Raw genomic sequence first — 14,047 nt, 5'->3', positions numbered from 1 at the left:
GGAAGACAAGACAGCAGAGCCCGGGAGAGGTTAGCAAAGCATGAGATCATTTTTCTGCACCTCCCCAGGGCCACTAATTATTATAGAAGTGAAACCCCAAAATATCCGGTTTATCTAGAAAATATTTGGAAAACTTGCAACCATCCGTGCCCATTACAATCCCGTTTGCCCATCGCTACTCACTTTATAAGGTGTACGTCCAAAGTTGCTGTGTAGCTCTAACCTAGCTCATTCTGCAGTAGGATGACCTGGCAGACTGCTCCCTCCCTCCAAAAACTTTCCTATGGAAGAGTTTAATTTGGGACCAATGCCTAAACCACCACCAGCAGGGGGCGCTGTTCTGTGCTTTGCTATGGGATCACTACAAGTTCCCTACAGTTTCAGGTTTCACTCAGCTGAATGCAATTCTCATTGTCACAAATCTACTTACGTCCTCATTGTGAACAGAAAACTTGTTTTTTTCCTCTGTCTATCCGCCAGCACCCATCCGACTGGTTTCTCTTGTTCCTGTATTGTGAACTTTAGTAGCATCAATTACTGCATATTAATGAATTTATTAGTGTATACGGGTCGGCCCTGGTTTTGTGCATTGCTATGCCGTACAGCGTCTGCCCCAGGACTTTGGATTTCATACATAAGTTTATTGCCCGTGATACATTGATAAAGAGGACACAATAACAACAGCGGGGCAGAATGTGTCACCGAGAGGGAATGTCACCTTACACCAATACATCATAGCATGTAGGAGAAACTGAATCATTCTCCGCCAGCCAAAAATATTCTATATCTGCAGACCTGGGCTCGAATCTCAGGTCTCCATGGAACCTGTATCTTCTCCTTGGGTTCTTCTGGCTTCTTCCCATATATAGTGATAGGTTCATTGGTTTCCTATGAATTTGGTCCCATTGTGCTAACAAGGACTGCTGGGCGTAATGAGACCCGTTGTACGGGACTTGTGTTGATGTTATATAGGCCACGATCAAGAGCGTATATTGACTATGAGATCTTTGGAAATAAGGAATCGGCATTGACCAGGATTTATAGTAAACAAGGTGGTGGGGAGTTGACCCATGGCTCATGTAAAGAGTGCGGAAAGTTGAGCAACAACCAAAATGGCTGACATTTCGGCATAGTTGCCAGAGTTGAAGAAGTTGAGCCGGGAACAAGGGCGGGTGCAGCAAACCCTCTGGACACACAATCTTCATTTGAGTGACATTTTTAAGCTCTGCCCCAGCTATCCCAAAAATCTCCTCAAAATGCTGATGTAAGAATAGATGCCACACCCAGGGCTGCCAGGGGTACGCGTACGGGAACTGAATTTTTAGTTATATTGGCCATCACCCAGCTCACCCCGGGATTTATATTGTAAAATAATTTATATGACGGGAGAAGGCTGCTAAAAAGAGCAAAATGACTGACTGGGTTGCGATGGGCCTCCGGCCTGTGGGCATGTGCAGTCGGCTTTATCCTAGGCCTGAGGCCTAGAAGTTTGAAGCCTGCGCCGGAAGAAGACGCAGGGAGAGGCCGTTCCTGAAGAAGATGATAGAGGCGGCGCTGGAGATTTCTCTCGCAGTATTGGGGACGCCCCCAGTGCTGCAAGAGAGCTCATTTGCATACCGACGAAAACTGGGATTTATACCGAACGGCGGCGCGGAGAAGACATCTAAAGGTAGGAGAAAAATAGGCTTTCTTAAAGGGATCCTATCACTCACACACAATTTCTTCTAGGTACCACGTCGGAATAGCCTTAAGAAAGGGCAGCACGGTGGCTCAGTGGTTAGCACTGCAGCACTGAAGTCTTGAGTTCAAATCCTGCCAAGGACAACATCTGCAAGGAGTTTGTACGTTCTTCCCGTGTTTGCATGAGTTTCCTCCCACACACCAAAGACGTACTGATAAGGAATTCTATATTCTTCTCCTACCTTTCGTTGTCTTCTCCGCACCGCCGTTCGCTTACAATCCTCTTTTTTCTCGGTATGCAAATTAGCTCTCTCACTAAAATGGCCGCTTACAATACTGTGCAAGCGGCCATTTTCTCGTGGCCTATAGGCATGCGCTGTTTGCTCTGCCCAAGGCCCGAGGCCTAGAAGTTACAAGCCACCGCCGGAAGAAGAGGATGAAGATGACGCTGCTGACGAAGATGGAGGCGGCGCTGGAGAGAGTTTTCTCGCAGCATTGGGGATGCCCCCAGTGCTGCAAGAAAGCTAATTTGCATACCAAGGAAAAATGGGATTGTAGGAGAACGGTGGCACGGAGAAGACGACGAAAGGTAGGAGAAGAATAGCCTTTCTTAAGGCTATTCCGACGTGGTACCTAGAAAAAATTGTGTGTGAGTAATAGGATCCCTTTTAGGCTATTCCATCATGTTAGTGAGAAAAAATTTAGTTTTAATGATAGGATCCCTTTAAGACAATCAAATGAATAGATTTGGTGTTAATAATTCAAATATTTCCCTTTTAGGGGCGGAGCAGCAAATATTAATCAGAATTTGAGAGGAAATTAAAAGCAGGGAGATTGTAATGGTCATAAAGACAAAGAGAGAATGAAAACAAGGTAATTGACGTAGCCCGCGCGGTTCACTTGTCTGCACTGTTCCCTATGTCAATAATACAGAATATGCTTTCATTGGCTGAGCTCAATTAGAAAAATCTGTTACATCAAAGACGTCGTCTCTACCTGTGTCCAAGGAACACAGTCTGGAGATTCTATTGACATGGCGGATGAAAAAACAACGGGAAACAGCACTTTGTCAGGGGAAGCAGCTTTATTCCATCTGTCAGGGCTCCGAGCTCACCTACATCACAAGTCCTGAATCCATAGCATCCAATTACAACCCCAGCATGTAAAACTGCACCTGACTGTAAATCAGGAACTTAAAGTGAATCTCTACCCCTCATCATTAAATCCCAAATTCTGCAACAATTAACTTTTTAATATAATGTATGTGCACTTGGAGCTCTGTCTTTCTGATATAGAGCTCTAAATCCCCTGCAAAAAACACACTGCATCAAAAACATAAATGAGTTCCTGCTGTCACCACTAGGGGGAGTGCTATTGAGTTCAATGTATAAATCAGTATGCATTAAACTCCTCAGCTCCCTCTAGTGTTGGCTATGGGAAGCCAGTGTGTTATGTTTTAAAGGGATATTACAGTTACTACAAGTTATTCCCTATACAATGGACTTGGGTTATGCCTGATCAGTGGGCCTGATCAGTGGGGCTCCTACTTCAGGGGCCCCAGTGATCACAAGAACAGGGAGAGATAACTTAATACCATATCCTGTTTACAGAATACAGGTAGATAGAAGCTTAGAATCACTTTAAAGGGACTTAAAGGGAGTGTGTCACCAGATCCCAGCATATCAGCTGTGCCCACAGATAGATAGGTTGGAGTAACCCTTGTGCATTTCTGTCTCCATTGCTGAGACATTGCTGTTTTCATCAAATGCAAATTGGTTCTTTGAAGCAACAAGGGCGCCGCCATTGTTCATAGAGCTCATTTGCATTGTGACAAAAACAGCCATATCTCAGCAATGGAGGCAGCCATTCACAAGGGGAAAACACCATTTGATTTAGGTGACCTTAAGGTATCTATCTACAGGGCTGGGTAATATACTTGGTCCTAGTGACACTCCCTTTAAAGGGAAACGCCAGTCAAGTGTCAGGCTCCGCCCTTTTTACCTATCTCTTAGCAGACATCACTTAGCACAAGTTTTATCCAGAGAGTGAAAGGTTTACAAAAAAATTAAAAAAAATGCACCATGGAAAATAATTAAATATACGTAGCAAAATCTATAATTTCCGGTTGCAGACATTTTGTTATGCTTGAAGGGGTCCTGAGCTGGTGACTGAAAACTACGGGCCTATGGCGGACCTCTACCTGCTCACGAAACTAAACATATATAACATTTCTAGTCGAGGGCAGTAAAACACATTCACAACCTTTTACAAATTTTCCTTGGCGGAATTACAAGACGAATTATCCAGAGAGTATCCGTTACATAATATTAATATATTACCCATGAATAGAGCATTAGTGGTGGCTGAGCAGAAAGCAGGCGTGACTAATGTGCTGAATTCAAAGATAGATAGATAGATAGATAGATAGATAGATAGATAGATAGATAGATAGATAGATAGATAGATAGATCGGAGATAGATAGATCGGAGATAGATAGACAGATAGATAGATAGATAGATAGATGGATAGATCGGAGATAGATAGACAGATAGACAGATAGATAGATAGATAGATAGATAGATAGATAGATAGATAGATAGATAGATAGATAGGATAAAATTTTTAATCAGACTCAGAATGAGTTGAAAATATTTTTAAAAAATTGCAATACTCACCTCCCTGCTTTGCTAGCCCTCCTGTTCTGACACTGCCCCACTTCTCCTCTGGTCTCTGCTTCTTGCCCCTCTCTTCACATAAGAAGTGACCACTCGCAACCGGCAGCCAATGGTTGGCTGTGTTGGCATTTCCTGTATGTCAAGATGAGGTCAAAAAGCTGAGACCAAATGTATTTTTGTATAAGCCGACCTGAATATAAGCCGAGGCCCCTAATTTTACCACAAAAAACTGGGAAAACTTATTGACTCGAGTATAAGCCGAGGGGGGGGGGGGGGAATGCAGCAGCTGCTGGAAAATTTCCAAAATTAAAATGGTCGGAGTTTTTGGGTGCAGTAGTTGCTGGGGAAGGGCAGGGGGTGTTTTGGTTGTCTGTCTGCCCATTCCCTGAGCTTGAGGACTGTTTTTTTTTTCCCCCACTTGGAATTCAGTCTGGCTGAATATAGGGGATCTGCAGTGCTCCTATTAACCCCTTCCTGACGGAACAGGAGCGCTGCAGATCCCCTATATTCAGTAGACCGGACACTGTCAGACACAGGGATACCGTCATTTTCTACTTTTGGATGTATTGTAGGGAAAGGAGGGATTTACAAGTTTTATGTTTTTTTAAAGCTTCTTCTTTTTTCCCACTATTTTATGGGAGATTCTATACATTGTGATATTGCGGCTGGTCACTCTAGCTAATTATTCCATAGAGTTTTGCAACAGTTACCTAATTTATATCACAGATGGTATTACAATAGAAGCGAACACCTCATAGGGTGTATAAGTAACATCTTTAGTCACTACTGACTATACATGTCACAGCTTATCTCTTCTCTCCCCGGTACAAAACATGTCTAGAAAACTCTCCCATAGACCTCAATGAGTCAGTTCTATTAATGTCCATGGCAATGATTGTGGTGTAAAGCCGATCGCTAAATGCTGTTAACAGAGAAGAGGAGAAGCTCAGGCAAAATGGCCGCTCTCATAATCATGAACAGAAAATAGAATAAAAAATATCTATAATCAGAAAATAAAAAATAAATTAGAATTTTTTTTCCATAGATTTCACTGGTTTTATTAAATTTAAAAAAAACAAAAAAAACCCATTGATGTTACATTCCCTTTAAGCATCAGTAACATGCTGGGACCTTCCGGGTCATAACCACTTTACAAACATTGGGAACTGAGATACAAAAGTTTATTGGAAGTTTTTGGCGTAGATTCAAAAAGTGTTTTATTGCTTTAGGATTTCATCACAGAAAATTGGAAAACCCCCTCCAAGTTCCATCACACTTCAAAGAATTCTGTGAGTCTAGCGGCAGAGAGGCGAGGCCATGACAACAGCAGGTAGTGCGGGTGGAGTCACCTCTAAATATGTTGTCTTTTTGACCTTGATGCTCATGATAAACAAGGGGACATAGCTCTCATAGTTTGGCTTCTTTTCAAGCCGTCATAGTTCTGGGCCCAACAAAAACACAACATAAAATCTACTAGTGCTCAATAATCTGAGCCATCGTCCACTTTCAAGTTGTTTCAGACGTTTCTATTTTTGAAAAGGTTAGGTAAACAGAATGACATACCTGTAGTTGACAACTGTTCCATATTTGCTGGGACAGCCCCAAATTTTTGGAAACAATCCCAGCACTCAGGCATGTCTGGGCCCATCTGGTTGGGGGATATCCAGGGCAGGACTTAAAGGGGTTCTCCAGAAAGTCTCTGTATACTCCCTGTATGGTTTTATGTGCCATGCCGAGGGGTTCCACCACCTACCCACTAGAGTCACTCCACCTCCTCTATTGTGTTCACAGTTCATGGGGTCTGGATTTACTAAAGTCTGTCAGAATCCATAGTACAGGTACCTACCTGGGAACACGGGAGAGGAAGCAGAGAGACTTGTTGGCTGGGGGCTGGTTCCGATCATGTGACCTGGGGTCGGAACCAGCCCAGATCCCCAATGTATGGCACCTAAAAACCCTGGATGAAGTAAGTAAACAAAGGCTCCTTGGAGAACCCCTCATAAATGTTGGTAAAGAATGCAGGCTTACCTATAAAAGAGGTGAGCACAGACAAAACTTTAAGATTCTAGGGTGTAACTTGAGAGGGTGCAATTGCACCAGGCCCAGGAGCCTTAGGGGGGCCCATAAGCACTGGCATCAATTTTGAAATTGCAGCTTCCATTTGGCCCCTAAACCAAGGAGAACCACAGATTCCCCTAACCACACTAAGGTGGATAAAACCCGTAACCATCACTATCAAGAATTCACCATAGGGATGAGGTAGGGGGCCCCGGACAAAAGATTGCACCAGGGCCCACAAGACTTTACAGACGCCATTAGTCCTGATACAAAATCTGAACCAGGACCAAATTTATATGGTAGACCAGACAGAGCAGCAGGCGTAACAACCAGGATCAAGTTAAAGGCCAGGCCATTATCACTGATGAGATGTGTGTGAGGGAGTCTTCCTCCCCGCAGATATGGCACCAAGCACATGTAAGAAGAAGGGGTAAGAGACCTGGGGTCCAGGAGGGAGAGACTGTATTGGTCCTATATTTAAGAGGTCCCTCTTGGAATTGGCATAATACCCATGGCCTGTGACATCAACTGAATAGACCCTATGTAAACAGTGGCGCCATCTTGTTCATGAGAGACTATAAGACCATACAACCAATTAACCCTATTGCAAAACAACATTTGATTAAGGTGCGCCCTTCAGAGGAGAGGTAACGTGTAAACATTTGTAAGAGTATGCCTCTGCCTGCTATTATTTTAGCCCCATCCGGTACCGCCAGTATCTTACACCCCATGTCTGCCAATTATAATACTGGCACAGGGTCTGGGTACTATTCAAATCTCTGCACCCTTTACGGCTAATCCTCCGGGGTACGCCTTATGCAAATATCAATGCAAAAGGAGTGTCTGTGGCAATGTGCTGCTGTATAACTGTGCCGATTTATTTATCCGGACTCTAAGAAAGCTGGGTGACCACTCATAGACTTTCCTGGGCTCCTGAAGGGCAATGTTGCCTAGTACTACAGGTATAGGAGGTTTTTTAGACGGCCCTCTCTTAGCTTCTTGGCGTTGTAGATACGGATATTTCTACTTCCTGTGAAGTAACTTTTCAGATGTTACCAGTACACACAGTTTATGGCGCTGCTGTTGTGTAAACACTTAAGACAATTGCCCCATAATAAGAGAAGGTAGCTACAAAACTTTGACCTGTTATTCCAATTCACAAAGAAAACAGTGAGAATAGCAAAGAGATATCTGCGGGTTTACTGTACAGTAAGAGATACATATGTAGCAGGGCTCAGCGGGTCATTTAAGTGGAGTGTCACCAGATCCAGCATATCACCCCAGTCCTGCAGATAGATAGGTTACTGTCACCAGACCCAGCATATCACCCCAGCCTTGCAGATAGATAGGTTACTGTCACCAGAACCAGCATATCACCCCAGCCCTGCAGATAGATAGGTTACTGTCACCAGAACCAGCATATCACCCCAGCCCTGCAGATAGATAGGTTAGTGTCACCAGAACCAGCATATCACCCCAGTCCTGCAGATAGATAGGTTAGTGTCACCAACATTAGTGTCATGCAAAGTTACCACTTGGCTAGTAGATCTTATGGTGCATCAACACTAACAGGGCTTATATCTTTGGAATGGCTGAACATATTTGGATAAATAAAATACCGAAATGCTCAGGGTGATAGCGCGGATCAGATTATGAATGTCATTGGAATTTTCAGACCTGGTGACAGCTCCTCATGTTTAACTGTTGATGACTTATCCTAACAATTGGCTATCAGTGGTATATTCCTGGACAGTCCCTTTAACACTACTATAATCAATAAACTCAGCTCAGCTGTATCTATATATCGTGAATTCATAAAGACTTGTGAAAACATAGCAGGGCACCCACACCCATCCTCTCAGGGCATCTCACCCTTGGTAAACTCCTGCTTGTAGACTATGGTATTACATATGCCCTGATATATACTGACTACTGGAGCTATTCATTCTAGTAAAGGGAGAGATATAAAACATTCATAGTATCCCTCAGATTCTTTATTACCCCCTCTCGTACTGTATTTTCTTTTTACCCCCGGCTGATATAAAGATATCCAAGACATTTAAAGATATCAAAGCATCTCTACTGACTTTAGTACATACAAGAATTTCTGAAGGCAACATCAACAGTAGCTTCCACCTGGACAACCCTAGAATAAAAGACACTGCATATAGTAAGTATAGAATAAGACTTTGTATCTGCTATGGAGACCCATGGAGAGGAGAAAATGGTTGGCCTCATCCACCATGACTGATGTGAACGTACGTAGGTTTTCTTCTCTCCACAAGAACTCATTAATCATGAGCTGGGCAGCCAAACCTAGGTTCTTGCCTAAGGCAAAGGAAGCTTAGCAAAATTTTGAGATGTGAAGTAATATGGGGGTAGGGTGGCAACTGTATTGTCTTCTACTCTATGTACATACCCAGTAAGCCCAAAGAAGCTCCTGGCTTTGCAGATAACACATTCCATCTATATCAGTCTGGTTGTCTCTTCTTGTGAAAGTAGCTTATTCACAATGGACCAGGTCCAACCATGTCTGAACTCATTCTACGAGTGATCTGATAATCGTCCTCTGTTAACTTTGGGATCAGTGCTGAAAGCCAAGTATTAGGAGAGATTTGTGTAAAACCGATGACTTCAATCGCATCTCCACGTGGAGAGTCTGTACAAAGTAAACAGTACCTTGGTCTATTTAAGGGCCATACCACAAGATAGCTGTCGGAAACGGATATACATCCATACACACTTAGTTCAAAAGTGTTTCGAATGGGAACGGGGAGTGAGCTCTGCCAGATACATCTCTGCCTAGGTAATAAAAGGATCGGCCATGTTCAAATCCAACAACCCAAGTCTTCTTCTCTCCGGCACGTGGTGTCACATCAGGAAGCCCTGGGTTAGGCCAACATTATTGCATATGACCGTCTAAAGGCTGGTTTCAGATGGCAATGTTTGGAACGTGAAATACAGACCACATTGGCCAAATTCCTTGAAATCCCAGATATAACACTAAGTGTTCCAGTCATGTAAGACGCTCGGAGTCCCTACCTCCCTGTGGGGCTATTGTCCCAGAGTCCCTCAACCACCATATCTACAACATAGCCCTCCAGATGTGATTTGAGGTTTGGAGTAGTAGTGTCCCAACAGCTGGTAAACTAATCCTATATTCTTAGTAGGAAAAATAATGTTTGTTGGATTCTTAAGGAAAAATAATAAATCAACATAATAAATCAGTAACCACTGATAACAATCAGGTAAGGGAATGGGACAAAGTCTGCGACCTAAGGATGAGCCAAGATTAGGAAGTTTACAATCCTCCACTCCATTCTGAAGCTAGGTCTATGTATTATTTATTTTTCCCACTCTCTTGGCTTTACTATTGGGGTAAATGACACAATGGGCATTGTCACTTGACTTCAAAAACCTAAAATGTACTTAAAACCCAAAAATTCAAACTCAACTCAAAAATTTCAGCAATTTGTGGGATCCCAGATATTAGGGTTATTGTACCAATACTGTACCAATCGAACTTTTTTCCTTAATTTTTTGGGTCAAAATTTGTAATTGCCAAATTAGAAAAAAAAACAATTTTGCCAGAATTTACAACATCATCCTCTGATTCCCAGTTGGTCAAACTTTTAGTAATATATAAATATTATAGAAATAATTTTTTAAAAAATTTCTGCAATTTTAGTATAATAATCCTAATATCTGTGATATCAAAAATTGCTGAAAATTTTTAAAAAATTCCTATAATAAAAGTTTGACGAGGAATCCGCTGATCGTGTTGTAGATTATGTTTAAAAAAAAAAAAAATTCCAATATAGCAGGTATTAGTTTTGATTATTTCTAGGAACAGGATCAAATAATGGCCAAAAATTTGAGGAAAAAAGTTGGATGGGTATGGTAAAAAATAATGATATATATATATATATATATATATATATATATATATATATATATTTTTTTTACAGAATTTATGACTCAATTGGCCAATTCCCAATTGGCCACGCTTTATTATAGGAATATTTTTGTTTCCAATTTCTCTCCCTATTGGGTATTTTTGATTCTGATTGGTCCCAATGATATCAACCTGACTGTCGATTTGGTTTGGAATAAATCTCTACGGCCATCTTTGCCCAAAACCAAAAAATTCATGGGTGACGGCTGTTAACCTCAATTTAACATGCCCTCTTATAATTCTCTCAGTGATCTAAGAAGCTGAGATAGAATGAGCTGTTTTTAGAGGATCCTTTATTTACCCCGGGGTCTACCCATAACATGGAGGAATCAAAGTGGTGACCCTGCAGGGTTGGAAAAAGTCTATTTTTGACTCGTGGACCCTGCGGAGCTGCTATTTTGTGTCTGGACCCCTGTGAGTGTGGTGCGATGGTATATAGGGGGTCACCTGCAGTCACACCTGGATTCTCAGAGACTTTAGAGCCATCTCTTGAGTCTTCAGTCATTACAGTCCTTGCAAAATCCAATTATAGTTCAGCTTGTGCTGTAATATCGTATCAGGATGTGGTCAGAAAGAGGAAACTCAACTACGGCGGTGCAGCAACCATCCATAACAGCCCCATTGACTCAAATTTAGTGTAAACGCCACACCATGTTGTCATGATGTGTCAATTTCCTTGTAGTTTTTGGCCACTTTTTTTTTTTTTATTTAGATGTTGCTATAATTTCTGCAAAAAAGTTTCATTTTTGCAGCAAAAATACAAATGAAGTAACTCAACTTCAGGCATTTCCAGTCATTTGGGCGAACACTTGCTAAAATCTGACCACCGTTGGACGTAGCATTTCTTTTTTGGCTAGGTGCTCACCTGCGTTTGGATCCGCTTGGGGACCCGAAAAACAAAAACCCAATCCGGTTAAAACTAACTATATTGGGGTCTGCTGGGTTTCCATGCAAAAAATGCGTCCACATTTTTCGAGCAGAATGGGGGACAAAATCCCCGAACGGTGAACCCAGGCTTAGTCAAGGGCAAGAACTGCAACACAACTGCTACGTCTCAATATACCCTTGTGATGCTCTCTTGTACTATAACGTTATTGCCAAATTTTTTGCATACCCAAAAGCTAAATCTGCATTAATATCTTCCCCTACACCTGTAAAGCCAGTTATATTTGCCATTCTGGATTCCAGGAAAGCTGGGAAACCAGTCTGAACCTATAGATGGTCGTCCACCTTTGCAATTCATTCATCATTTACCTGTCGATAAGGAGACACTTCATCCACTACTATACTGTCTAACAAAAATGTAGCCATACAAGAAAGTCAAATCGTCACATACTGTACAATGTGAGAGTTACTATGTGTAGGAGCAGCAGAGCCGAGCGTGTTATTGGTATATTCTACGAAAACTACTTTATGCACTTAACTAACCCAGCTCTGCTACATCTCTAACTTTTCACTCATTTGCAAAAGTTGCCCTGGCATTGTGTATAGAGGGAGCAACAATGTCCTATCAAGTCTCTGTGGTCTAAGATCTCAGACCTTCTGTAGCTCCTTACCTGAGTGAGAGAGTCCAGAGTGCAGAGTTCTTGGAGAATCTTAAGCCATGTCTTCAGCAGCTTCCTAGTAAGCACAGTTCACAGACACCCAGGAACAAGTCAGCTCAAGCCTGAGATATAAGCCAGCACCTGATCCTACCAAGTGCACTGCAGGACAGAGGAATCCGAGAAGACTTCCAGTGATGTCAGCAGCATGTCTTAAAGGAAATCTCCAGCCCAGCACTTGTCCTGTGGCATGGGACTACCACTCTGCTCAACACTCAGTCCAAATGCTCAGACACACACCTGACTTTAAGGAAATAGTCCGACTTGCAAGGAATGCGGGTGATCTTGGACTGTAGTCAGCCACCCTTTCATTGCCAGGACAGCTCCAGGGTTGTTTTACGTATCAAAGCTGCAGGTTAATGAGTGGCTAAACAGACACGAGGAATGAGGGTAGTCGCACGTCACAGCAGCTCAAGTTTGGCAAGGCAGGGACAAGACTGCATTTGCAGAAGTGTGAAAAGTTGCGATAACTCGAATGTAAATTTTGTCCAAGTTATGAAATTGCTCACATGACCAAAAAATATGCAGAGGTTTTCTTACGAAGAAGAGCTTACTTATCTTGTGCTTGGTTCTCAGACGTCTACCTGTGGAGAGAAGGGTCTGTATAAGGATCCGTACCAGTCTGGCTGGGGGTCACATAAGGGTCTGTACCAGTCCGGGGGTCTTGTACGGTGCGGGAGAGGAGCTGCTCCCACTTCAGTTTGATAAAATTTTATAGGGAACGCATGCGACCCTTTTATCTGTAATATATGCATGATATATGGAGGTGGCGGCTCTGTTGTGGTCGTGACCAGTACCTTGGCACCATATAGAGGGCTTCATATAGGGTGTAATAATGACCTTTTTTCATCAGGCATGGGTAGTGTACAGTTAGAACCAAGACATGATGTTCGGCTTTGGGGACTCTTCGGGGTTGTCCTGGAAGATATTATGGCATTTTTCCTCTTACTCAAACCTTTACTAAGTCCCTCTATTATTGGGCGGATTTTGTTTTAGGCTGAATATCAAACACAGCTATATGAAGCGGGTATTTTAGGCTGTGGAGTTGGTGGGCCAAACAGACCCCAATTATTTCTCCACATCCCGACTCCAACTCCAAGTCTCACTCCGACTCCGACTTCATAAATGGCCACGGTCAGTTACAACCTAGCAATCGATTCCAATAAACGTAAATAGGTAACAAACTATATATGTGATTATAATACAACATTAATAATTCTACATTCATCATTTTATTTTGAACCTTTTCTGACTCCGACTCCATGCAAAATAGATCCCGACTCTGACTCCACGATGATGAGCTGATTGGTAAGTAGTGAAGAACCTTCTCTTCACATGGTGGGAGTACCTCATTCTAAGATTCCTCCTAAAAACGCTAAGCCCAGGGTTCCCCGGGGGTCTACTTAATCATTATCCAGGTAGTTCTATAGAACCTTCTACAGTATTACACAAGACCCATTAGGACATGGTAAGCGGGTCATAAACATAATGATAATGTTGGCCAAAGCCACCAGATTCAGTGGGACCATCTAGTGTATAAGGCGGCTTCCAGGCTCTACCCTAGATGGTAAGGGAGATAAGGATCAGACAGATTCAACTTCTTGATCCTTTTAGTATATTGAGAACACCTGCATACTTGGCCCAACCCAGTTTGGGGGAATTAGATGTCGGCCAAATGACCATTCGCCAACAGGTCTTTAGAATGTATCTCCAGGTTGCTTTGTAGAAGCTAAAGGCGTAGGTATACAGGACAAGGGGGTTGTATTTACAGGAACCAGGGATCTCAGGGGATTTTCAGTCTAGACCAAAAAGTTGCAGAAAGAGCCATTTCAAAAATGTGGTAATTTAAGACATGAAAACTTTCTGGAAATCAAAGAAGTAGATCAGGTCGAGCATTTCATGTTTGGTCACCATAATAGTAAGTATTCATTGAAAAGGGTAATAAAGGTGATTTACAGTAACTGGAAGGCTGTCATATGGGTGTATTATGGCTCTAAATAAGCTTGGTACTGTATACAGCCATATGGTAGAACCCACTGGAGACAATAAGCCCATACGGTACCTCTGCATGGCGTGG

General features: G+C 42.5%; 1 protein-coding gene across 1 annotated transcript in view; it reads right to left on the bottom strand.

Annotated features, from left to right (window-relative positions):
* The window catches only part of KCNJ15 (potassium inwardly rectifying channel subfamily J member 15), a 32,168-nt gene extending 19,887 nt beyond the window's left edge, over positions 1 to 12,281 (bottom strand). Inside the window, exon 1 of the mRNA XM_075262586.1 lies at positions 11,926 to 12,281. The gene's annotated coding sequence lies outside the window, so the exon portion shown is untranslated. The remainder of the gene's footprint in view (positions 1 to 11,925) is intronic.
* Positions 12,282 to 14,047: the final 1,766 nt, after the last annotated feature.

The sequence above is a fragment of the Leptodactylus fuscus genome, chromosome 2 (genome assembly GCF_031893055.1).
Source record: "Leptodactylus fuscus isolate aLepFus1 chromosome 2, aLepFus1.hap2, whole genome shotgun sequence".
Lineage (NCBI taxonomy): Eukaryota > Metazoa > Chordata > Amphibia > Anura > Leptodactylidae > Leptodactylus > Leptodactylus fuscus.
This window is presented reverse-complemented; position numbering and strand designations above follow the sequence as displayed.